The sequence below is a fragment of the Salvia splendens genome, chromosome 1 (assembly GCF_004379255.2).
Source record: "Salvia splendens isolate huo1 chromosome 1, SspV2, whole genome shotgun sequence".
NCBI lineage: Eukaryota > Viridiplantae > Streptophyta > Magnoliopsida > Lamiales > Lamiaceae > Salvia > Salvia splendens.
Genome location: NC_056032.1, coordinates 36768448 through 36796361, shown reverse-complemented (window position 1 = coordinate 36796361; position 27914 = coordinate 36768448). Strand labels below are relative to the sequence as shown.

Sequence of the window (27914 nt, the reverse complement as noted above, 5' to 3'; positions counted from 1 at the left end):
GATCCAACATTTGGGAGCATGTATACTCGTGATCCCGTTGCATATTCATCACCACATAATCATGATCGTTGTGTGTTTAGAGCTTCGTCAAGTACACATACCACTCACAGCCTTGCCATTTACACACGACACAAAGTTTGTCGCCCTTATTTTTTTCACGTGCACCCGCCGTCTGGTCATTATTGCATACTGCATCAAAACATCATAGAAGAAATCTTTATGCTTAAAAACATCACCAGGCTTCCACAATGGAAGCTCATTAGGCCGGAGCTTGAACGGGGTATACTTTATACCTTTCTTCTTCAAACCCTCCAAATCTTCAAGGTCTTTAATATCTGGTAGCTCGTCCACGGTTTCATCCTCTCAAAGTGGGTTCTCTGTCGTGTTCCTCTTTTCCACATAAGGCGAATACTTCCTCCGCCGTTTCTCCCCTGCCCCCGGCTAGTCTTCACCTTCCCCCGACTGGTCTACATTCTCTGGCTCCTGACACGCATGTTGTTTCTGGAAAATGGATTCATAATAGGATGTAAACAGCTACTCATCTCGGCACATGTGTGCCAATGAGATAAAATGGTCGATCTCCTCATCTTCATCATCAGTCGGAGGTCCCTCGTTATGGAGATGGCAGCCGTCCGGAACATACTCAAATGATGGAATGTATACCTCATCTGGAGGTTCTACTTCTGGCTCATCATGTACTTCCAGTACAACATGTGATACTTCCGGCACATCAGATACTTTTGCCGTTGGAGCTCCATCTTGCACATCACGTTCAAATCCTGACATTAGCATTTCATCCGGAATGTCCTCGATGATGGGAACTTCCAACTGCGGTTGACACTGAGGTTCCTCTGAAAATTCCATGCTCGGTTGGTACACATTCTCTTCAACTACACTCGGCTCTTCCACTGAGTCAGAAACTTGGTCACGTGGATATGCAGGTGAAGGAGTAGGAATTGATTGCTCCATCGGAGGACTTGGAATACATTATTCATCTGAAACTGGCGCCCTTGGAACTACAACCTACAATCGACAAAAAGATAAATCACAAATGAATACCCAATGTAAAACATAAATCACAAGCGTAGTTCAAAGTTATATAGTAACCTCTGCCACGCATTCGTGGGCATCTCGTTCAATTACTCTAACTTCTTTAACTTCTTCTTCTATGGCTTCAACCTCAGGTTGTACATCTGATACAAATTGGGTAAGAATTGATTGTCCTATTAGAGTAGGAAATGATTGCCCAGTTGGAGGACTTGTCATGGAATCAACTGATGACGGTCCTGGGATTGGGACGTCCTACAATAGACAATAAAACATAAATCACAAGAACACCCAATATTGTAACTCATAAATCACAAACAATACCTACACCTCTTGCACGCATGCATGGATGTCTCCTTGTCCAACAACTCCAACTACTGCATCATTCTCTTCAACCTCAACCTCAACCTCAACCTTAACCACAACTGCTTCGGGTTGTGCTCCTTCTGTAGTACTACATGATGCAAATGCTTCCATCAAATTCTTACGAGCTGCCTCATCTTCCCTCTTCCACTGCCGATGTTTGTCTTCTAAACTTTTGGTCAAATACTCTTCAAACTCAACATCCCTAGGGTACCACTCAATCATCAATAATGGTGTCAATGGTTTCCTCTGCTCCTCCTACTGTTGTCTCTTCCTTTTCGGTTTAGGCTTCGACACAATTGGTTCAGGTTCATCAATCTCTTCAATGACCACTATGGATTTTTTACATGCTTTGCGTTATTTTAGAAACTCCTCCGCTTTTTCCTTTCGCTTATTGAGTAAGGCGGCCACCGCCGTAATCTCGACGACGTAAATGTGAACTAGCATTGTGCTAGTAGCCGCGACTTCGAGAAAAGCAGTCAGATGTGGGTCGTCAATAATGAGCAGCAACGGACCTCCTATGTTAATGCCCATACACTCATCACTATACTTTAGATGAACGTAATAGAACTCGCAGACGGTTTTCCTATCATACCTCAACCTCAACACCATACTTGACAGATCTAAGAGCTCGAATTGGTTAATGTTGCAAAAGTCAAAGAATGTCAAATGACCCCCAACATACTTCTTCTGTTCATTGATTTTCGAAGATTGAACCACCGTGATGAAAAGCAACGGAAAACCTCTCGGGAAGCTCCTCTGTTAGGGTTATTAGAAAATTAGAATAATACCAAAATTAAACCAACAAATACAACATATAAAGTCCAAAATCAGAGCACCAAACGATTTGTGAACGATTACCTGTGGACCGCGTCTAGGTTGGTGGAATTCCCAAAATAAATTCTCAAAAGAAATTCCCAAAAGAAACAATTTTCGAAACCCTAAATCACAGACTGAATCTCTTGGTTGGTGGAATTCAAGTGAACGATTTGTGAAATTTTAAAATACAACTTACTGTATTCCTCCTTCGGGACAAAGAAATCCAGCTCAGGATCGCGGATGTCCCATGTTTCTGGGTCTACGTCGATTACCTCCGGACCGCGTCTAGGTGCAGCCGCTGGTGGAGGTGATGGTGGCGGTGGCGGTTGCTTTTTCCGCCGTGAGGAACTACGGGAGGAGGATGCTCCAGAGGAACCAGTTCTGTTTCATTTTGGCGGCATTGATGAAAATGGCGACTGAAAACCTCTGAAAATGGAGCGAAAATGGAGTGATGGAGTGGAGTGAGATGAGAGAGCGAAAAGGAGTGAAAGTGAATTGGAGGGAAGAGAAAAAGAAGTGTTTTAATTTTCATAAAATAACAATGCAAGTACATACAATAGGTGTTGTATGGGAAGAGAACCGTCTGCATTATTTCAGGAAGAGAGAGGAGAGAAGACATGACATTTCGGTCATATCATTGGTAGGGTGTCAGTCATAGTGCATGTTGCAGGTGCATGCAGAGCACCTGCAGAGGCGGCGTCAGTAAATAGACAAGAATATCCTTTCAAGACCTGAGGGTCTTATCGTCCGAAAAAACCTGGTTTGTGATTATATATTTTGTTAGACCCCTGTGGTGGTATTTTTTTTGTTAGGGGTCACCAGTGTTACAAACCCAAAAGTTAGGGACGTTTCATACAGTTCACTCAATTATTTTTAAGTAAAAGCAACACAATCTACGAAAGCTAAAGTAAATTTTCTAATAAACAAGTCAAAGAATATTAGTAATATATCTTACCCTGTTACGAAGTAAAGGTGTGTACATCCAGATGTATTTTCTAACAAGGTGGAGATGAAGATAGCATGAATCAATAAACATCCCTCTACTAGAAGATTTATCAAGCTTCAGCAATTGTTTTGAGAAAAATAGGTCGAAAATCTGAAATTAGAAACATATCAATGGTGAGAAGTTTTTTGTTTCAATTTTACTACTTGTTCAAAATTTAAAACCTGGAACAAAATTAAAACTACCTTTTATGATGCCTACTTTTGTGGAATTGCACTGTTCCAAGAGTTGTCTGCAATCACCCCACTGATTCGGCCCAAGACCAGGCACAGTGAGTATAAAATTGTATGAAATCTGCATCATATTAAATTGGATATAAATGAATAATAGGAGTACTTTATAATTTTATTTGGTGGATATATACATTATTAATTATTATTTTCCTTCTTACCTGGAAGAGATCAAAAGCTGTTTCGACTATAAAGAGTGGTGTGGAAATATCGCCAACCAAATATTCAATGAATAGGCACTAAAATTTATTTCAGTAAATGTTAGTATTATTGTTGTCATGTGTAGGTGAAAAGGTAGATGATTTAAATTTAATGTATGTATAGTTAGTCATCTCACCAAATTGGGATCCCTTTTAGACGTGCATGACTTGGGCAATAATGTACCTAGTTGCTATGTGATAAAGCTCATTTCATGCTTCGGTTTAAGGGTAAAATGTATGCTACTTAATCGGTTTATCGCGCAAAACAAGTGTTAAATGTGCAGAAATGCCACTTGACCAAGGCAGCAATGCTGAACTGATCAAGCAAGTACAAAATGTGATAAAAGGCCAAGAATCGGGGGAGTTGATCAAGGGGGAGTGATCAAGCAGTTAGGCGGGGACCGCTGGCTTCTAGAAGAAGAACACGTGAGGAAATGAGCTGGATATGACTCACCATTCAGTTATCAAGGACGACGTTCTAGAAGGGGACACGTGCTAGCTTATGAGACGCAAGGATGGAGCTGAGTCAGGAATCTGTTACTTAAAAGCGTCGTCATTCTAGAAGAAAGGGCATGTAGCAATCAATGAGTCGCTCATTCTCAGCATTAGCGAATATTCCCTGTCAAGATCGTTATCCAGCTGGAGCCGAATCGAGCTTATAAATAGAGGGTGTACCATCACAAAGAGGGAATCCGACACTTTACTTTCCGTCTAGTTCAGAACCTTTTTAGGACGCGCCAGGATCCATAGAAGATTCATCAAGGTTTTCGCAAAAAGAGCCCAGCCCCTGACGAAGCTTTTCCCAAATAACATGAAGTTTGAGTTCTCTGATGGCTGCAAGGCTGCGTTCCTAGAGGACCTATTGATAAACTTTCCAAAAATACGTGCCCCTGACTGGAATCACCCCTTTGAGGTGAAGTGCGATGCTAGCAATCATGCTGTGAAGACAGTATTAAGTCAGAAAATCCAAGGGGAGAGTTACGTTTCCCTCTGCGTGTCAGAAACATTGAATCGGGGACAAAGGAACTATGATGCGACCGAAAAGGAAGTGCTATCAGTAGTCTTTGCATTTGGAAACTTCGGACGATACCTACTTGGTTCCAGGGTAATAGTGTATACAAACCAGGCGTCCGTCAAGTACCTCTTGGCGAAAAGGGGATCAAACCCGCGTTTGCACAAGTGGTTATTACTTATACATGAGTTTGAATGGGAAGCAATGGATAAGAAAATATGTGAGGACAGAGAGGTGAATCACCTGCGTCGAATTATGCGGTAAGGAAACAGGGAAACCATTCTAACCGATTTCCCTGAACCTTACCTGCATCTAATCAAGTCAAAATCTGAAGAACAGCGGATCTGCCAGGAAGGAAAAATTGATCAAAGCAAACAGAGAAGCTGGGGACAACACGCACAAAAAAGGGCAGTGTTTGCAGATATGGCCGACTACTTGGTAGCAAGCGAGTCGACAGGAAGGGACGGAATGGAGGCGTTTGTAGTGGACGACATTCCACTACTAATGCCTAGCTCGCACCAATGAACAGGTAGAAGGAGTGATCGGGTACTCATGGGAAGTCTGCTTGATCAAGCGACAAATTCCAAATCTATTAAACTGATCAAGTAACATTCCATGGGAACTCGGTCAAATCCTCATTAGTGTAAATAGTTTTTAATGTGTTATTTTTATTTCTTAGAAAATTAAAAGTCGGAAGTGGAAGAAAGAAATTGATCAAGTGGAATTATGTGAGTCGTCATCTGGATTTAATGGTCCACGTGATCAGTGCAAATCGAATTTGATTGGTAGTACTGTAACTGAGTTGACAAAGGCAGGTGATGATAAGACGTGTGCAGTAATTAGAGAGGTGTCAGGCGACGCCAACTGTCACAATGAAGAGACGTCTTGGAGAGAATGAGGAAGCGTATCGAAGAAGCTTTGCCACATGGCACTCTAAAAAGGTGCGCCTGCACGTGAAGAGTCGAACAAGTCTGAACAGGCGCAGAGATCTCAAACTGGCAAAAATCTCAACAGTCGGGGTTGCAGTATAAAAAGGGTTTTTTGGATCTCACTTTCCATCAACTAACTTCAGAACCTTTGTGCTATCCTCATCTAATTCTCTCCAAGTTCAAATCACCTGAAATCATAATCAGAAAGAAATGCAGGGCAATCAACTCGAGACTCCCAATATTTCCTCATTTTCTTCAGGAGCCGGTATCAACAGTGATAATCAGAGATCCTTGTCACCACCCAGCCCACCAACCACCAGTACCCCATTATTGCCTCATAGATTCATCGGCCCACCCCAATATGTGGACCCGGCTGATATAAGGCGTATGGACTCCGTACTCAGAAAATTTCCCACCGGCGCTGACCCCGTGGAGATTTACACTGCCCTAAAAGCTCGCCTAAGAATTTCTCGGTCTAAGGACGCTGCTCAGCCACTACCAACAGAAGGGCTGCCTCTTCCCAGTGATTTTCTTTTACGACGAAAGGAGGCAGAATTTAACCTTTCTTCGACTATAGAGGAAGACTCCATCCTGAGAAGGACGCGCCACCAGACAATGAACCAGCTGCTTCCTGAAGCTGATGGTTCAAGGCAGCAAGCGGATGAGGAGAAAACCAAGGGACCGGAGCAGTCATTGAAGCAAGCAAGACTGTGGAGAGCAACCATGAGAGAGCAGAGGAAGGGAGCAAGAGGAAGGGGGAAGAAAGTATCCTTCCTTCCCCCCAAGAAGGGCCACCATACCAACCAAGGTATGGGGCTTACTAACGCTGCCAGCATGCTTCTCCCAGCGAAGGAGAAAAAGAATAAAAATACCCAGGAGAAGGAGCTCCGATGAGCACAAACGCCATGAAGGCAATAAGGAATGCCTGTGAAATGGAGGCTATTAGGAAGGCGTGCAACATCCCCTGATTCAACCATCTAGAAGGCAGTAGTATCACCCTTAACTCTGTTTCTTTGTGTAAACTTTGTTTTGACTCCATTTTCACACTTAGTCCTGTGTATGGACTAAGTGTGAGAAGTTTATGGAAATTGTTGTCTGTTTTACCTATGTGTTATGTTTTTTCTATATTAGCATGTGTTGATCGCTGGCACTTCTCACACTTAGCCCAGTGTCTGGTCTAAGTGTGAGAAGTTTCCCTTGTTTGTTGTTGTGCCGTTGCATGTGCCTAACCCTTTTTTCCACTGCATCCAGTCCCTCGAGGACGAGTTCATATGCAGTGGGGAGGGGGGGACAGGTTAGTTACAGTAGAATCATACATGCTAAAATTTTTTAACAAAAATAACAAATTGCTGTTAGTAATAAATTAGGCAATATGCATGAAATCGGATAAAGGGAAGACTTGATTACCTTTTGGAAGAGTTAGAAAAAGGATTCAGTATGCTCGCATGTAAAAACTTGATTGCAAAAACTTGATCAATTTGAACGACGCAAGTATGATGGAAATGCTCAATTTCTAAACCAACCGTGAAGTCTCTCTATATGTGAGTTATAAGCCAAAAGTAGAACACTTTCTACTATTTTTACAAAAGATACTTTTACGAGAGGCTGACTTTTAGTATTGAGATGAAAATTGCACAAGTAGTAAGGACTAAAGGCATTAGGACTTAACCACTTGAGCCGTTTCTTTTCCTTCGTTCCACAAACCCGCCTCATTAATCAAGGCACCCCTTAATTAACCACTTTGAGCCATACACTTTTACCCATTCTTTGAAGCCTTAAAACCAAATTTTACGTTGTACATCACGTGAGAAAAAGGGTCAAAGAAATGAAATATAACAAAAGGGGATGGCGATAAAATGTTCAAATTAAAGGGTAGCCGGGTTGATCAAGTTAGACAATCGGGTTGATCATATAAAAAAAATTAGGAATGAAGAAAAGGTTTGAGAAAAAGAAAGGGGCAGGAAATAGTTGTAACCTGACCCAGAAAATCAAAAGTAAAAAAAAAATTAAGCCGAAAGTTATAAGGCTAAAGGTTGAAATTTGACCGAGAAAGAGCATCAAGAAGAGGAAGAATAAATATCCCAAATCTGGTCCAGCGAGTTTAGTCAAATCTTTGGTTTTTTGACTCATGTGATTTTTCTTTTTAAATTTTATTTTTGAACTTAGAACCCCTAGGACCCTACCCTAATACGTTACTACCCTTGAGCCCCGTTACAACCCAAAACAAAGACCTTAAGGAACTATCTTGTGCAGTCCGATTCAAAGTATTAAATTTATGGCAACACCGAGTGAACAGTCCTAACATCTCTGGTGAGAAATGAGTGACTGAGTGAATCCAACAGTGATTTTTAAATTGAGCAATCTTGACAAGCTGACACCTTGATCAAGCAAAAGCGAAAGAAAAGGAACACAAGCTACTGGCAAATAGATTGACCTCGACCTCGGGTATGATTGTCGGAAAATTATCCGGTCTAATGCATGCATGTGAATACGTGTTTTTATCTTAAGGTCTTGTTTCTCTTTTCGTTTTTTCTTTTACTTGTGAAATAAGTAAACCATGCCTGAAATTTGCCTTTATCTTTTTCTTTTCTTTTTCTTTATACTTGAGGACAAGTATGTTTTAAGTGCGAGCAGTTTGATAAGGCTCATTTCATGCATCGGTTTAAGGGTAAAATGTATGCTACTTGATCGGTTTATCGCGGAAAACAAGTGTTAAATGTGCAGAAATGACACTTGACCAAGGCAGCACGGCCGAACTGATCAAGCAAGTACAAAAGGCGATAAAAGGCCAAGAATCGGGGGAGTTGATCAAGGGGGAGTGATCAAGCAGTTAGGCGGGGACCGCTGGCTTCTAGAAGAAGAACACGTGAGGAAATGAGTTGGATATGGCGCACCATTCTGTTATCAAGGACGACGTTCTAGAAGGGGACACGTGCTAGCTTATGAGACGCAAGGACGGAGCTGAGTCAGGAATCTGTTACTCAAAAGCGTCGTCATTCTAGAAGAAAGGGCACGTAGCAATCAATGAGTCGCTCATTCTCAGCATTAGCGAATATTCCCTGTCAAGATCGTTATCCAGCTGGAGGCCGAATCGAGCTTATAAATAGAGGGTGTGCCATCACAAAGAGGGAATCCGACACTTTACTTTCCGTCTAGTTTAGCTTAGCTTAGCGTAGTTCAGCTCTCTAGCTTAGTTTAGTTCAGTTCTCTTAGATAGCTTAGTTAAAAGGGCGACCGAAGGGAGCGCTGCAGAATACTCATTTCTGTTAGCGTTATCTTAAGTTTCCCGCTGAGATTCTTCTCAGTGTTTACCGCTTTCTTAGTTTCCGAAGTGTTATCTTAGTTTAAATTTCACGCTGTACTCAGTTTTTAGTTTAATCAAAGTTATTTTCGTTTACATTCTCGCATTTACTTTTCTGCTGTTACCTGCAATTCACTTGACCCAGTAGTTAAAGTTCCATTGATCAAGCTAGCTAGTTTAATTCTGCCTAGATTAAAGACAGTAGTTAAAAACTCTCAAGTTAAAGCGTGTCAGCAGTCAACCCCCATGTTCACTACTCACACACTCGACACACCAACTTCTCTGTGGGATCGACCCCGAACTTGCCGCTTTACTGTTAAAGTTGTGCAAATTTGGAGTTATAAATATTTTCTTGCGTGACTCGGTTTGAGGATTGATTTGATTAAGTGGCAACGACAATTTGCTAACTGATCCGACCGGTTCGGTTATCTTCCATATAACTTGATCCAATTCCAATCCGTCGATCTCGAGCTCACCACTATGTGACACAAAAAACATGCTTCTTAGAATTCTATTCAATATATCTATACGGAAATTTTGAAATGTTGTACTATATGAAAGCCTAATTACTAGTACTTAAATGCATAGTAAGAAGTAGAATAATACATGTGTTGCAATCACTTGAGCAAAATGTCGTCCAGATATGTTTGCCAACGCACCTTCCCTGTAAGCAAAGGAAGGAAAATTTTATTTTTGAGTTACAACACAAATATAAATGCATGTGATTGACCTAACTAAACCGGACATCTAATAGTATTTGTATTAAGGTGTGAGATAAAAATAAATTAGAAATTAACAATTTCAATTTACCCGAGAATGAAAAAACCGGAGTCCGATATGCACTTAACTCTAGGGGCCCGTTTGTTTTCAATGTTGGACTAACATAGGGTAGAAGATTGTAATTACCAATCTCATGTTTAGGGGTGGAGTTAATAATCACCTCCAATTGTTTGGTTTTATTGTTCCATATCTCGAGTTAGTTAACACTATGTTTGGTACGAGGTACCGAAAATGTAGATACACACTTGCATTGTCGGTTTTATCCTTGTTGAAATCCAAAAATTCCAAGATTGTCCTCTTCCAGCCTTAATTAGGCGCACAAATGAAATTCGTGGAACCCTAAGTCCCGCCCAACAATTTCGGATCTCCAAGTCGCAATCCCGGACGATTGACTGCTGCATCTCGTCGAGAATTCAACCCCGTCGGGTTTTATGTATTCATGTTTCATGGTATTTAATCTACTGGTGCAAGAAAATAGGTGAAAATATGTAAATAATTAAATGTATCACTAGTAATGAAAACACGATAGAAAATGAATAAGTGCTAATTATCTTAAGGTAATTGAAAAACTTGCCTACCAAAAGCTTGAACATACCCACCACACCATAGATGGTCTGAATTTTAGGAACTCGAACCGTGTTGCATTGAGGAATTTCATCTAAAGTATACAATAGGAGAGAGCATTAAAAAAGACATTTCCCACAAAATTAGACTGGATTATGAGGAAGAGAAAAATGTTAAGGAATGAAATTACCAATAAGATTCATGGAGCCATCAAGGTGGCTAACAGCGAGAATCGATGCGGAGGATCCGTCAGTCGGCTCAACCAAGTACTGATCCGGGAATTCCCAGAGGCGCATTGTGGTATACAGCTTCTGCGCGGGATCTACCTTATCCACCATCATTCAGATCAGGACTGCAAATCAAAATCGAAATCCACTGAATTCGATCCAACGCGATTTGATCCGAAGGGGTAAATCGAAGATGAACAGATCACAGAAACATTCTTACGGATTGAAGCAGATGCTGAAGAAACCAAGAAACTGAGGAAGGAGTACCTCGACCAGATCTACTCCATTGAGTCATTCGCCCTTCGCTTCACCCGCGAGAGGAAGAAGCTCGGATTCCTCATCAATCATGCTCTCTTCCTTAACAATTTCAAAGCTCGACTTCAAACTCCGCAATACTAAAATTCTCGAACTTCAGCCTCTCACCGAACTCGTCGCCCTCTGGAATTGTTGCTCGAATGTGGCAGAGGTAGATGGAGATGGAGTAAATGAAGGGGTATTGGAGTCAATTGGTGCAAAATGTGCAATCTTCAATTTAGTGACAATGGACAATCGCAGGTAGCAGATGAGATGGAGTTATCGGCATTTTTGTTTTCCATAACTCAACCCGTGACGGGTCATGGGATTGTTGATGCGGGTCGGAAAGATTGCTATCATGGAAACCAAACACGAGATAGAGGGTGGATAGAGATGACTATCTATGGCTAACAAGGAAACCAAACGAGCCCTAGTAGTATTAGGAAAGAGGGCTCTAAATCTATCACAATATAGGATCGTAGTCAATCCACCTGCTGAGGAACTGATACGGACCCCGTGCAGGAGCAGCAACCTTCACAGCAGCTGGTCACGGAGTTGGTCCGTGAGGATGCGGAGTCGACGGAGGCGCCGGGCGAAGAGTCAACGGAGGCGCCGGCGACCATGGTGAAGGAAAAACAATCAACGATCGCGTCAACGAGGCCAAAGAGAAATCGTCGCCCGCCAGACTTGTTGGGCGACTACGTTTCCAAGTAGTCATAGGAAGAGTCTTTTTATTATTATTTATTTCTTATTACGTATTTTTGGATATTAGTTATTTTTGATTATTTACTTTCCATAAACGTTTCGGGTTATCTTTGTTGGTTCTTTCCCGAGATGAACTAGGATAGGAGTCGAACCAACCCTAGGGTCCTTAGTCTATAAATAAGGCTATGTTCACAAACTTCATTCATATGAATAAGAATTAATCTTTTGCCCAACGTTTGGTTGAGAATTTTATACAAATTAGATTTGAGCTGCCCGACGGAGAGAATTTCCGCGCACAGCCACGTCTAACCCGCCGCCGATCCTAGGCTAGGACGCCGGAGAACGAGGGATACGACGAAAGGTCGTATCATCTGGTGCTTTCATCCAGTACTCATGAAGCGATACAACAATAACGGCAAGGCCTTGTGGGGCTCAAACCGTCAAGAATCTTACCCACCGAACAGGTTCGGTGGACGCGCTCAGCAACCAGGTGTCGGTCGCGACACCACCATGTACCAGCGACCACAGTTTGACGATAGCGACTTTGAAAATCGGTTCGGGAACGACTCACGCCCCGAGGATCCGATGGGTCAGAAATTAGACCGTTTGATGGACAAGATCGATAGTTTGGAAGCGTGGAGAAGCGAGTCCGATCACCGGCGCGAGCACGGCGAGTCCGCAACTGCCCGCGATCCAGGACCACCCTTAGGGTTCGACGAGGGCGATGAATGGGGGGACGAGAGTTTTCACCGTCGTAATCCGGGGGAACGAGAGTTTCAGTCGCGAAACCCTACCCGTTTTTCGCGCGAGGGCCCATGGACGGAGCGTGGTCGTCGGGATGACCGAGGGCGAGCTGGGGGCTGGAATCCGCCGGGTGGCCTTACCTACCGTGGCAGGGGAGGGGGGCTGGAGCAACAATTTGAGAGACCGGCCTCGTGTTGGGACCCCCCCCAGCGATTCCAATCATCCACAACGGGGTACGACAAACCGGACCGTGTGAAGATGCAGGCACCCCGTTTCGATGGTTCGGATGCAACGAATTGGGTGTCCAGGGTTCCCTATTATTTTGACCACTTGATGTTGCCGGAGGCACAACGGCTACATTATGCGGTGATGTTATTTGACCCTCCAGCTTCGGAGTGGGTGTTTAATTATTGTGCGAATACCGACTTCGTAACGTGGCAAGATTTCTTGGAGGACGTGCGACACCGGTTTGATAGGCAGAGTTTCAAGAATTATTACGGCCTGATCGCCAAGCTCACACAAACAGGAACGGTGGAAGAATACCATGACACCTTCGAGAAATATCTAAATAGGGTTAGGGGAGTATCCGAGTCGGACCTCTTTACGTTATTTGTGGCTGGTCTTAAACCGGATTTACAGGAGCGGCTGAGGCTCCATCGGCCGCCATCCCTAGCCGCGGCAATGGCCCTCACGTTGGAGTTCGCGGACTCCCAAGCGGACAGGCCGTCACGTCGGCCTTGGCAGAACCGCGACAACCGTACCATGCCGGTGTCCTCCAGCACCCACCCGCCGCCACGGGCCGCAACGGGTACGGGGGCATCGCAGGGGAGCTCGGGAAGAGCGCCGGAGCAGCAGCGCCCAGGGGTGATTCGGGTGTCTCAGGTAGAAAAGGCGGAGCGCTCCCGCCTGGGCTTGTGTTGGCATTGCCCCGAAAAATGGGTCATGGGCCACGTTTGCAAACAACGTCTCCTATGTTATGCGGACGAGGATGATATGGGGGACGAGGGTGGTCCCGGGAATGATATTGGGGACGACTTGGAGCCAAAGGAGGTCGCTTTTGTGAACGCCCTGCATGGAGGCCGGCGGTCTCGACCGCTGCGTGTCGAGGGAATAATTCAGGGACGCGATGTGAGTGTGCTGATCGATACAGGGAGTGATCGGGACTTCCTACACCCCGATATAGCAAAGTCGTTGCATCTGCCCCTGTCCCCGATTCGACCTTTTCGGGTAATTGTGGGGAATGGCGAAGCTCTTTTATGCTCTCACGTGTCGCGCCAAACGAAGTTGGAAATGCAAGGTTCGACGTTTTTGGTGGATCTACACATTCTGCCAGTACACGGGCCGGACGTGATTCTCAGGATGGATTGGCTGGAATCCCTGGGAAAGGTGGCTGCAGACTTTGCAGGCAAGACCCTGGAATTCCAACACGGGGATGAGACGGTAGTCTTGAAAGGAGTCGTGACGCCTCCCCGTCGCATTAATCGACAATTCGTATCCATGTTGTCGACTTCGGGGAACGACGTGGACTTATTCGAGGTAGTGTTGCTACACCTCGACGAGGGGGAATCAGAACCGACACATCGGGAGGAGTTTCCCGCGAACCTGTCGCCGGTTGTCTTGGCGGTTTTGGAGAAATTCAGAGGGGTCTTCGGCACACCAGTGGGGATGCCGCCGATTCGACCCTTTGACCATCGCGTGCACCTTTTACCGGGGACCCAGCCGGTGAACGTGCGACCGTACAGATACCCATACTTCCAGAAAAACGAGATCGAGCGACAGGTCAAAGACATGCTTGATCAAGGGATTATCCAGCGAAGCAACAGCCCGTTTTCGTCACCAGTGCTCCTTATCCGCAAGAAAGACGGTACCTTCCGCTTCTGCATAGACTATCGCGCACTGAATACCGTCACGGTCCCGGACCATTTTCCTATACCCATGGCGGACGAGCTTTTTGATGAATTGGGCAAGGCACGGGTGTTTACTAAGCTCGATTTGCGCTCGGGATATCACCAGATCAGGATGCATGATGGGGACGTCTTTAAGACTGCTTTTCGGACCCATGACGGTCACTTCGAATTTTTGGTGATGCCTTTTGGGTTGACAAACGCCCCTTCCACCTTTCAAGCAGCGATGAATTCGATTTTTCAACCAATGCTGCGGAAGTTTGTCATTGTGTTTTTTGACGACATCCTGGTATACAGCCCATCGTTAGAAGTTCATGGTGATCACTTGTTCGCCGTACTCACCGTACTGCTGGAGCACAGCTTCTACGTTAAGTTATCCAAGTGCTCTTTTTGCAGCTCTACCGTCGAGTATTTGGGCCACTTGATCGGCGATGGGACCCTTAAGGCCGACCCCAGCAAAATTAGTGCTATGACGGCCTGGCCTACACCGAAGAATGTGAAGCAACTCCGGGGGTTTCTCGGCCTAACCGGTTACTATCGGCGTTTCATCGCCGGGTATGCCATGATTGCAACACCTTTGACGGAATTGTTAAAGAATGAGGCTTTTGTGTGGACCCCAACGGCAGATGCGAGTTTTTTGGATCTAAAAGGGGCCATGACAACGGCGCCTGTCCTTCGCCTTCCCAACTTCGCGAGGACTTTCTGCGTCGAGACGGACGCATCCGATGCGGGGGTGGGTGCGGTTTTGCTTCAGGATGGCCACCCAATCGCGTTTTTCAGTAAGAAACTTGGTCCGCGCCGTCGCGTCGCTTCCACGTATCATAAGGAGTTATACGCTATAGTGGAAGCCGTGCAGAAATGGCGTCAATACCTGCTGGGACGTGAGTTTATTATCCGGAGCGATCAAAAGAGTTTGAAGGAATTGCTCCAACAAATTGTGCAAACGCCGGACCAACAGCTTTATGTGCGCAAGCTCATGGGGTATAAGTTTGTTATTGAGTACAAGAAAGGGAGTGCAAACCGGGTGGCTGATGCACTGTCGAGGCGCGAATCCGCCGACCAGGCCGACCAGCAGGAAGACGCAACACCAGAGGTCGAGGAAGGCCTCGAGGCCGACCATGATGGCGCGCTCCTGGCGGCGGCGGCGCACCCCATCCCGCAGTTGCTAGATGTGCTTCGTCGCGAAACAGCCTCGTCCCCGGAAATGCGGGAGATTACGGAAGAAATAAAGAAAGGGCGGGCACCGCCGCATCTGTCATGGGTGGATGGACTAGTGTACTACAACCGGCGGATTTTCGTGGGCTCTCGCTCCTCGACCCGGACGTCTATTCTGAATGAGTATCATAGTTCGCCTTCGGCCGGCCATCCCGGATTTGAGCGCACGCTACGCCGCGTGGCGATGGGTTTTTACTGGCCCAACATGAAAAAGGAGGTGAAGAGGTTCGTAGAGGCCTGTTTCGTGTGTCAGACGACGAAGTATTCAACTCAGAAACCTGCCGGGTTGTTGCAACCGTTACCAATTCCGTCCCAAGTTTGGGAGGATGTCTCCATGGACTTTATTACGGGGTTGCCTCAATCCCGGGGCTACACGGTAATCATGGTGGTCGTGGATCGGCTATCTAAGTACGCGCGTTTCGCCCCATTGCCAACGAGATTTGACGCTTTGAAAGTAGCGCATTTGTTTATCAACATGGTGGTTCGTCACCACGGATTTCCCAAAACGTTGGTCTCCGACAGGGACTCGGTGTTCTTGAATCTGTGTTGGGAGGAGCTTATGCGCCTCAGCGGCACAAAATTAAACTTTTCAACGGCCTACCATCCGCAGTCGGACGGCCAGACGGAGGTACGGAACAGGGGGTTGGAACAATATTTACGAGCTTTTACTTCGGATCGACCGTCCAAATGGGCGAATTTTCTTCCGTGGGCCGAGCTCGCGTTGAATTGTTTCCATCATGAGGGGTTAGGAATGTCGCCTTATAAGGCCCTTTACGGCCGAGAACCACCCAGCTTGATCTTCGCGCCACCCTCGGCGGCAACGCCACCCTCAACGGCGGAGATCGTTCGTCAAAGGGGGGAATTGTTGGTGGAATTACGACGCAATCTGGAGCGCGCCCAGCAGCGTATGCGCGAATCGGCGAACAAGCATCGTCGGCACTTGGAGTTTAAGGCAGGCGACTGGGTCTTGTTGAAGCTCCAACCATACAGGCAGCACTCGGTGGCGCGGCCCCAATCGGCTAAGCTGGCGCGTCGTTACTACGGCCCATTTGAGGTGTTGGAACGTATTGGGCAGGTCGCTTATCGATTGCGTTTGCCGGAGGGGAGTAGGATTCACAATGTATTCCACGTGGGCCTCCTTCGAGGATTTGTGGCTGGGAGCGACGCGGATAGTGGCATGGAGCTGCCATCGGAGTTCTTTGGAGATAGACCGATTGTATATCCGGTGCGGGTGTTGGATAGAAGGGTGTTATGGCACGACGGTAGGCCCTTAGAGCATGTGCTAGTACGTTGGTCGGATGGTACGGAGTCGCCGACATGGGAACCGCTCGAACTCGTGCAACGTAGGTACCCCAATGTAATCCTTGAGGACAAGGAGGTTGTTATGAGGGGGGGTTGATACGGACCCCGTGCAGGAGCAGCAACCTTCACAGCAGCCGGTCACGGAGTTGGTCCGTGAGGACGCGGAGTCGACGGAGGCACCGGGCGAAGAGTCGACGGAGGCGCCGGCGACCGTGGTGAAGGAAAAGCAATCAACGATCGCGTCAACGAGGCCGAAGAGAAATCGTCGCCCGCCAGACTTGTTGGGCGACTACGTTTCCAAGTAGTCATAGGAAGAGTCTTTTTATTATTATTTATTTCTTATTACGTATTTTTGGATATTAGTTATTTTTGATTATTTACTTTCCATAAACGTTTCGGGTTTTCTTTGTTGGTTCTTTCCCGAGATGAACTAGGATAGGAGTCGAACCAACCCTAGGGTCCTTAGTCTATAAATAGGGCTATGTTCACAAACTTCATTCATATGAATAAGAATTAATCTTTTGCCCAACGTTTGGTTGAGAATTTTATACAAATTAGATTTGAGCTGCCCGACGGAGAGAATTTCCGCGCACAGCCACGTCTAACCCGCCGCCGATCCTAGGCTAGGACGCCGGAGAACGTGGGATACGACGAAAGGTCGTATCAGGAACCCATCAGGATAGCCTACAAAAAATCGAAATTATATATATATTGCCTCAATAATTAATTGCAATTTGAATATTGGCCAATAATAAAAATTAAGCATAAATATATACATTGTGAGCATTCCCCATTCCTTTGTGAAGCAACTCTTCCATCACAACTTTATATATCCTCGCACGCACCTCGGAATGTGATGTTGTTTCTCTAAAACAATTTTAATAGATTTGTCATATTCTAATTACAGTAAACATGCTATAAATAAATAATACACTACACACACACACACACATATATATATAGATACGTTTGAAGACTTACATTGATTATATCGAGTCTCTGTATCTAATATCCCAGTGAAGTTGACTGTATTTCCAATAAATTCATATTTACTGCTTCCAGTAGACTTATTTGATCTATTTATACAGTCTCCCAGTGATACACACCATCCACCACCCTAACACGAGTAAACCAAATTCCGATAAAACTATATACATGCTATAAATATTTTTGAAACTAATTAATGATTTATAAGTTGGACTCGGTAATTACCAAACCACTTGCAAAAGGTAAAACGGGTTATTGAGCCCCAACCCACACCTTGTCGGCAAAATACAGCAACGAATTTGACCAAAACAAAAAACGTCACTGGAATTTGGACTATTGTGGCATGGTGCAAATTACAAACCAGGAATATATTTGATGAAAATCAAAAGTGGTTTTAATGGACAAGCAAATTATTTTCTGGAATAGTCGGGTAAATGGATCGAGAATAGATACATCTGGGTCAAACTCACATAAAATGTCTTCCTATAGTCCTACCAAACATCTTATTTTGACAAGAAAATTCGGGATGAGATCCCCTGCTGTGGTGGGGAGCACAGCAGGGGCTGCTGCTCCTCACAAAAAATATTTTATATTAATTTTTTTTAATAATTCAAATTTATCATTAAAATATTTGTATGTGAGAGGGCAGCAGCCCCTGCTGTGCTCCCCACCACAGCAGGGGATCCGGGGGAGCACAGCAGGGGATCCCACCCCGGAAAATTCACATTTTTCAAGTCTATTCAATACTACTATTTCTGACGACTATGATAAAATAAAATAAAACAAAATGAAATTTAACCTGCTCCAGTTGCAACAGCAGACTCAAGCCGAGTGTAGTTTATGACGTAGTCGAAAACCACCAAATTAGGATCAAAGTGCTCGTGAATCTACCCATTCTCTGCATTCCACAAAAATTATAAAATTAAATTAAACTTGACGAAAGAAGAAATTTGTTTCACTGCCTCAGCCGCAGCTTGATTGTGTATGTGTGGCGATAAAGATCAAAATATAAATTATGGGCTAAAAATAATTAATTAATGTTGCAAGTGATGAATCTAAATGCCAAAAACAAATTTAGTGATCCGGAGCTACAAAGACCTTTGGCTAATTATATTATCAAGTTGGAGTTGAAGAAATTACATATCTAAGGGACCTTGCCAAGAGTATAGTCTTAAGAAAAAGAGTTTTCAATTTAAATGGTTTGAAAGATATGTGTAGTTAGAGTATAGTCTTGAGAAAAATACGACATAAAATTATGATGGATTTCAGCACCGGCTTGTTCAAATTCCTGTTGGTTTCTGGTGATTACAAGAGATAACAAAAACCGAGCGTAATACAACCCAAAAGAAAGAAAAGGAGAAACTGAACTAAATGAAATTACAACGTAAGAATTCGAAACAAAGAACCGTGAACTAAGTTTAGCCGAGTCGAGGAGGCCTCTTCCCGCAAGACGAGATACGCCCCGGTAGTGCTCTTCGGTTTGGCGTGTCGTCCCCAAAGGTAAAACGGCTACGTCTCTATTGATGCAGCACCGCAATCACTAGAGCTCCGGCGAACTGGATGGAGGAGAGAGCAGAGCTTCGACAGAAAGACAATGCAGAGAGAGGGAGAGAGCTTATGCAGAGAATGCTTGTATGTGTTGTGTCCTAATGCAGTGGTATGGCTAGCCTATTTATAGGCCAAGCCACCATGCAGGGTCAACCAGCCATTGAAGGCTCATCATGGCCAATTCGTAACCGACGTCGGTTACAGGCGTGTGGCAGGAGTGTGCCATCCGTGTGTGGAGCGTGTGGATTTCTCACGTGGCACCCGTGACTGTGCCTCGCTTGACGACGTGTCAAGCCACTTGGATTGCTGACTCGGCGGTGGTCCAAAAAGAATAGTTTGGGCCAAGCCCAAAGACCACCCAAAGACCAATTGCCAAGTCCAAGTCCAAGTCCAAGATCAAGATCGAGATCGAGATCGAGATCGGGATCGGGATCGGGCTCGGGCCCGGGCCCGCGGCCCGCGCCCGCGCCCACGCCCACGCCCACGCCCACGCCCACGAGCACGAGCACGGGCACGGGCTCGGGCTCGGGCGGGGCGGGCGACGGCGGCGGCGCGCGCGTGTGGGCTTTTTCACCCATCTTGATCCAATATAATTATTAAGTAACATAAAGTCACTTAATTTAAACACATTAAAGATGTATTAATCTTCCAATGTGGGATAATTAACACTAGTTAATTATTCCCTAAGCACATGCTCCAAGCTTTAATTAAAAGCTAATTATGCCCAACTTTAATCTACTATTTCTCACTCACCGGAAATCGGATTTGAGAAAGTGAATATACTACATTTATCTACGTAAAATGTAGATCGACATTATATCATTTAATTTCACAAAATTAAATGTCTCGTCACATTTATTCTTTGGTCAAAACCATTGACCGGGCATATTTAATCCATGATTTTTACAATCCCCCACATGAGTGGAAATAGCCAAATGCATATGCATGCAAACACAAGCTCAACCCTCGAGAGGTATATAAGCATAAGGATAGGTAGTTGTTGACTTTGAACCCTCCATAGTCGACACCATCGGATACACAGGCGGCTTAGTAGCGCGATGCTTTGAACTAATCCCCCACGGCGTGCACCGAGACAATGGTGTTAACACTTAAACACCTCGACCTCATCCGTTCTCACGTTTTGTGTCCATTGCGGTCTTGGACACCACTTTGGATTCATAAGTATTTTTTATGAAGCGACCATACTTCGCACTTATATAGGTGATTCTTGGTCAAGTACCTTGCCATACTTGGTCTCTTTGAGAACTCCATCTCTTTGAGATCCTTAAGAATCATTAAAAGTCATAGACTTAGCCTTTACCACAAGGCAATTTCTCCAACACTCTATTGCTCTTAGGGAATAGATATAGTTGAGTGTTTCTCTTGAACTCTCATAGCTTAGTTGTCCCTTTGAACCAAGTTCTTGGGATCTCCAGTCATCATGGTTGGGTTACCACTATGATAATTCTTTAGTTTGTGGATTTCAAACCCATTCCCTCTAGCAACTTATTCATTTGATCACGGTTTAACCCTTTGGTTAGCGGATCCGCTAGATTATCTATTGACTTCACATAGTCAATTGTAATCACGCCAGTTGTGATCAAATGTCTCACGGTGTTATGTCGTCGACGTATATGTCGAGACTTACCATTATAGAAACCATTGTTTGCCCTTCCAATAGCCGCTTGGCTATCGCAGTGGATTAGCACTGGTGGCACTGGTTTAGACAGAAATGGAATATCTTCAAGGAAGTTCTTAAGCCACTCGGCTTCCTCACCAGCCTTATCCAAGGCAATGAACTCCGATTCCATTGTTGATCGGGCTATACATGTCTGTTTTGTGGATTTCCACGATACAGCACCACCCCCAATAGTAAAGACGTATCCACTTGTCGAAAGTGAGTCTCTATTATCAGATATCCAATTGGCATCACAGTACCCTTCAAGTACCGGGGGGTATCTCGAGAAGAGTAGCCCATGATTTTGAGTATGTTTTAGATATCTCAAAACCCTCACAAGAGCTCTCCAATGCTCTTTGCTTGGATTGCTCGTGTAACGACTTAACTTGTTCACGGCACAAGCAATGTCAGGTCGAGTGCAATTAGTCAAGTACATAATGCACCCGATGACCCGTGCATACTCTTCTTGAGCAACGGGCTCGCCTTTGTTTTTGCTCAAGTGAACGTCGAGTTCAATTAGAGTTTTAACCGGCGCGCCATCATAGGCTTTGAATTTATTCAATATCTTCTCAACATAATGTGATTGTGTTAAGATGATTCCATCATTCGTTCTTAGAATCTTCATTCCAAGAATTACATCGGCTAGACCCATGTCTTTCATGTCAAAGTTTCTCTTTAACATGGCCTTTGTATCGTTAATTACTTGAGTGTTGCTACCCAAGATTAAATCATCAACGTAGAGACACACTATAACATGACCGTTATTAGTGCTCTTGATGTAGACACATTTGTCACACTCGTTGATTTTAAACCCATTTGATAACATCACATTATCAAACTTCAAGTGCCATTGCAATGGCGCTTGTTTCAATCCATAGAGGGATTTAACCAGTTTGCAGACCTTTTTCTCTTGTCCAGGTACTACAAACCCTTCAGGTTGTTCCATATAGATTTCATCTTCTAGTTCACCATTTAGAAACGCAGTCTTTACGTCCATTTGGTGAATCTCAAGATTGTGCAATGCAGCAATCGCGAGAAGCACGCGGATGGAAGTAATCCTCGTTACAGGTGAGTATGTATCGAAGAAGTCATGTCCTTCCTTTTGTTTAAAACCCTTTACTACTAGTCGGGCTTTATACTTATCCACTGTTCCATCGGCCTTAAATTTTCTTTTAAGTACCCATTTACAACCCAGAGGTTTCGCACCAGGTAGATCAACCAACACCCACGTGTGGTTTAGCAAAATTGAATCAATTTCTCTTTGAACAGCTTCTTTCCAATGCAACCCGTCTGGGCCATCGAAAGCTACTTTTATAGATGTCGGTTCTTCATCTAGCATAAAAGCAATGTAGTCAGGACCAAATGTTTTTGGTGTTCTGACCCTATTACCACGTCTTAGTACTGTATCATTAGGATCGGGCCTTGCACGCTTGCGCGATTCAGGTTCTGCATCCGCTGATTTAGAACTAGTGGCTTCTTCTTCCACTGGTTTAGAACTAGTGGCTTCTTCTTCAATTCTTGTCTCAGAATTGGTTACGACCTTTTCTTTGTCTTTGCAAGGAAATGTATTTTCGAGAAATACGGCATTCCTTGACTCAATTGTTGTCCCCACTGTTATAGTCGATATTTCAGACTTGTGAACAACAAATCGATATGCACTACTGTTAAGTGCATATCCAATGAAGATGCAATCAACCGTCTTAGGTCCGATTGTAACTTCTTTGGGCGGAGGAACCATCACCTTTGCCAAACACCCCCACACTTTGAGGTATTTGTAGGATGACTTCCTTCCCTTCCACAACTCATAAGGAGTGACATCTTTTCCTTTGAGAGGGATCTTATTCAAGATATAGTTGGCTGTCAAAACAGCTTCCCCCCACATGTTATGTGGTAATCCTGAAGTTTGAAGCAGTGCATTCATCATCTCTTTTAGAGTTCGATTTTTGCGTTCTGCAACACCATTAGATTGTGGTGAATATGGAGCAGTTGTTTGATGAATTATACCACTTGCGTTGCATAACTCCTCAAACGGGGCTACATATTCGCCTCCTCTATCGCTTCGAATCATTTTGATTTTACAACCAAGTTGATTCTCAACTTCGTTCTTATAATTTTTGAACGCTTCTATTGCTTCATCTTTACTTCTTAAAAGATAAATGTAGCAATACCTTGTGCAATCATCTATGAAAGTGATAAAGTACTTTTTACCACCTCTTGTTTGCACCATCTTTAAATCACATACATCCGTGTGAATTAATTCAAGGGGTTTTGTGCTTCGTTCAACCGAGTGTGTAATATCCAAATCTTTTAGAAGTTTAGAGTTAGTAATTAGATTTTTAGTTAGAGGTTTTATGTGTATATGTTTTTATTAGGAATAAAAGAAATAAATTAGGAAATAGAATTAATGAGAGAATTAGAAAAAGAAAAAGAGAAAGAAAAAAAGTTTTGAAAGTGATGAGTAAGTAGGAAGAAAAAAACGTGTCTTGTGGAGAAAAAAGTTAGGAAGGAAATTAAGGAAAAGAAAATAGAAAAATAATAGTCATCCTCTTATTTCTTCTCTCTCTTTTTCGTACTCCCTCTACTCTCTTCCTCTCTGTAAAATATTCAACAGTCTCTACTCCCTCCGATCAGCCACCGCGACTCCTCCGATCGCTCCACCGCGTAACATGTAAAACACTCCATCAATCCAAGCTCTCAATTCCCCTTCTTTCCCTCAATTTTGGAGCTTAGGTTGCAAACCCGCTTCCACTAATCTTTGGAAAATTGTTGAATTTAGAGGTTAGCTTCCTCCATAACCTCTTCAATCATGTTTCTAAGTATAGTAGTGATGTTAATTTGATGTGAATCTTGTTGTTTGGTCGAAAATTAGGGTTCATAGATTTGGGAATTTTATTGTTTGATGCTTTGGTGTAATTTGGCTATTGAACTATGCAATTGGAAGTAGGATATAATATTTAAGCATGAAAGTGATAGGAAAAATCTGATTTTTGGGATTTCATTTGTTGGAGATGAATCATAATTGGACTAAAACCATGTAATTTTGTTGTTGAACATGAAATGTTTGGAGAAATTACCCAATGACACACAAATAGGAAATAGCTTGTATGTGGGCTGTTCTGATGCTACTGTACTGGTCAGTTTCGGCCACTTTAACATGATATAATTTATGTTCTAAAAATTTTAATGCATACTATAAGGTCTTGGTAAGATGTCTGCAAAATTTCAGATCGTTTCGTCAACGTTTGCTATTTTTAAAAATTCATGCTAAACCGTCGCCAGAATCTGTCACAAACTGGCAGGCTGTAGTCAAACGTTCATAACTCCCTAGTCCCTTGGAATTTTGAGAAAAATCTTTTTTGTAATTAAAATAGACACATAGGGGTTTATTTTGGTGTAGGGCTCTACCCCTAGTTATCTCCGAGCTAAGTCAGTTTATTATATGAAGTTGATGTAATGCAGTCAATATTTTTCTAAAGCTTTAAAAGTTGAGAATAAAGGTTTTTATGCTAAAAGGGAGATAGATAGATGTGATATTTTGGCTTCCATACTTGTGCTTTAAGTGTTTATTTATAATTTGTATATGTGATTGTTTGAAAAATTAGGTGAACCGAGTGCAAGCACAAGCGATAAGGGAAAAGGGCACCTCCATGGTTGACTAAGCAAGTAATAGCGGGTTTTTTTTTGACGTGTACAGGTAGTGTACGCGTGTTCTAGAATTTAATTCCTTAAACTTTGATAAATACTACTACTTGTTTGTGTGATTCGTATACTTATGCCATAGAACTTAAGAATGATTGTGTGGATTTTGTGTACTTTCAAGGTGAAGTGACAGAAACGGTGGTATTTCTTATGCAAAGTGATTTAAATAATTATGTGTTGAATAATGTGAGAGTTGATATGAAATAGTTGCGTTGTGCCCCATTGCTTGAGTGAACCACAGGGTATAGTTGGCATGCCATAGGACAGCAGTACTGCACACATGTTGATCATTCGTCTTCTGGATAACCGAAGCGATGGTCTATATGATATATCGATTGTTGAAATGTACCCTATATGGGTAATATATGACAGTTGCATTGCATAGGCCATATGGAAGATTACAGTGTCCGATACGGACTTACATGATAGATGCCCTCATAGGGCTACAGATAGTGTCCGTGTACCCGTGTCCATCACTAAGCATAACTTGGGGGCAGAATGTGATTTTCTATTTTTTTTTGAAATAATATGGTTGTGCTTTGAATTCTTTAAACAGTTATGTTTTCCTCAGGTAAAGTTATGTTGTATGATGCTATATAGTTCTGATTGATACGTGATAGATGGTTATTATTGAAAGTATTGCATGATTAATGCTTGTACTGGGTGACATTGTTTTAAATTTGTATATTGATGCCGATGTAAATTGAATATGTGTTGTACGACATTCCAGGTAATAAAGTGTTTACTTGTGGTAGTGATATAGATTGAAGTTTTAGAGGTTTTATTCTGGAATGCGATTACACTACGAGCTTTTCGAAGCTCACCCCCCTTTCTTCTCCCTCTTGCAGAGTATAGAAGCGAGTGAACTCGCTAGTTGGCAGCCGCACGTGTCAAGTCACCACCTCCCTTTTTGCTAGTACAGTCGTAGTTTACACGTGGCATGCTTAGTTTATCTTTTGGTTGTAAATAGTTGGTTACAAATGTAAGGTTATAACCTTATTTTTGCTAGTGGAGTTGTAGGTATGTCTATATAAACAGGTTAATGTTATTTTGTTATGTATAGTAGTAAATAGTTGTGTTATCAGGTTTAGTTTCTTTTATGATAGTATTGTATGTTGAGTGTTGCAAAATGGTTAAAAAAAAATAGGCAGGTTTTGTTTATCGATCGTACCGAAAGGTAACGTCACTTATTTGGTTAAAACTAACCGCGTAAGGGGTGTTACAGAGTGAAACGGCAACTTAGTCATTTTTGCTTCAAGACAAATTTCACATTTATCTTGATTATCCACTTCATTAGCCTTTAGTAAATCTAAATTCACTAATCTTTTAATGGCTTTTGAATTTACATGTCCCAATCTACAATGCCACAAATTTGAAGACTCGGTCAAATAAGAGGAAGTAGATGCTTTATTATTATTGGCCAATGGCTTTGCAACACTGCGAGTTGCTACACTAAGCTTGAAAAGCCCGTCGGTTACATAACCTTTTCCGAGGGATTTTCCAAACTTATACAAGACAAACCTATCAGACTCAAATACAAGTTTAAACCCCTTATTAACTAGTATTGATCCTGACACTAGGTTCTTGCGGATGTCCGGGACATGCAGCACATCCTTCAACGTGATAGTTAGGCCAGACATCATCATGAGAATCACGTTGCCAACGCCGAGGACTTCGGACGATGCTTGATTCCCCATGTTGATTTTCCTCCCTTCGACAGCAGTGTAGGAGGCAAACTTGCTCCTGTCGGAGCAAACATGTGCAGTAGCGCCGGTATCAATATACCAGCCACCATTGTTGTTGTTAACAAGGTTGACCTCTTCAGAGACCACAGCAATGAGGTCGTTTTCATCCCAGTCTTTGAACTCCTTCTCAACGACGTGGGCAGCCGGCTTCTTCTTCTTGCTGCGGCAGTCCTTTGCAAAGTGGCCTTGTTTGCCACACTTGTAGCAGTCGCCTTCAAACTTCTTTGAAGGCTGCTTTCCCTTCCCCTTGTCATTTGGACGGTTTGGGCGAGGGCGTTTGTTGGAGGGTCCGCCCCGCTCCAACAGATTGGCCTTGGCTTCATTTGGGGTGAATCCCTTAGCCTTTTGATCACTTTTGCGCACGTCGGCCTCGATGCGCAACTTCACGATCAAGTCTTCAAGGGTCATCTGCTTTCGTTTGTGCTTGAGATAACACTTGAAGTCCTTCTAACTTGGAGGGAGCTTGTCAATGATCGTGCACCTTAGGAATTTGTCGGGCAAGGTCATCCCTTCAGCCACTAATGAGTGGATGATCATTTGGAGCTCTTGGACTTGCTCCATGACGGGTCGAGAGTCGACCATTTTGTAGTCCATAAATTTGGAAGCTACAACTTGCTCCGTCCCTGCAGCATTATCTATGCTATACTTCTTTTCTAGGTTTTCCCACATTTGTTTAGATGTGGTTACATTGGAGTATACATTGTACAAACTATCATCTAAAGCACTTAGAATGAAATTTTTACAAAGGTAATCTTCTTTCCTCCAAGCTTCATAATCTGCCATGACTTCGAGCCTAGTCTCTTGGTCGCTTGGTGCGGGCGGCTCGTTCTCCGTGAGGAAGTTGGCGACGCCCAATGTTGTCAAGTAGAACAACATCTTCTGGTACCACCGCTTGAAGTCAGATCCTCCAAACTTTGGTGGCTTCTCGGCAGGTGGCATCATTCTTGGTGCCAAAGGTGCCGCGCTTGGTCAACCAGCCATTGAAGGCTCATCATGGCCAATTCGTAACCGACGTCGGTTACAGGCGTGTGGCAGGAGTGTGCCATCCGTGTGTGGAGCGTGTGGATTTCTCACGTGGCACCCGTGACTGTGCCTCGCTTGACGACGTGTCAAGCCACTTGGATTGCTGACTCGGCGGTGGTCCAAAAAGAATAGTTTGGGCCAAGCCCAAAGACCACCCAAAGACCAATTGCCAAGATCCAAGTCCAAGTCCTAGTTCGAGATCGGGCTCGGGCTCGGGCTCGCGGCCCGCGCCCACGCCCACGAGCACGGGCCGGGCGGCGGCGGCGCGCGCGTGTGGGCTTTTTCACCCATCTTGATCCACTATAATTATTAAGTAACATAAAGTCACTTAATTTAAACACATTAAAGATGTATTAATCTTCCAATGTGGGATAATTAATACTAGTTAATTATTCCCTAAGCACATGCTCCAAGCTTTAATTAAAAGCTAATTATGCCCAACTTTAATCCACTATTTCTCACTCACCGGAAATCGGATTTGAGAAAGTGAATATACTACATTTATCTACGTAAAATGTAGATCGACGCTATATCATTTAATTTCACAAAATTAAATGTCTCGTCACATTTGTTCTTTGGTCAAAACCATTGACCG

General features: G+C 43.7%; 1 long non-coding RNA gene across 1 annotated transcript; it reads left to right on the top strand.

Moving 5' to 3' along the window:
- The first annotated feature begins 23388 nt into the window (after positions 1-23388).
- LOC121799473 lies at positions 23389-25712 on the top strand. The gene is made up of 3 exons (XR_006050320.1): positions 23389-23630; positions 24455-24546; positions 25400-25712. It is a non-coding gene; the product is annotated as an uncharacterized LOC121799473 (long non-coding RNA).
- The last annotated feature ends 2202 nt before the right edge of the window (positions 25713-27914 follow it).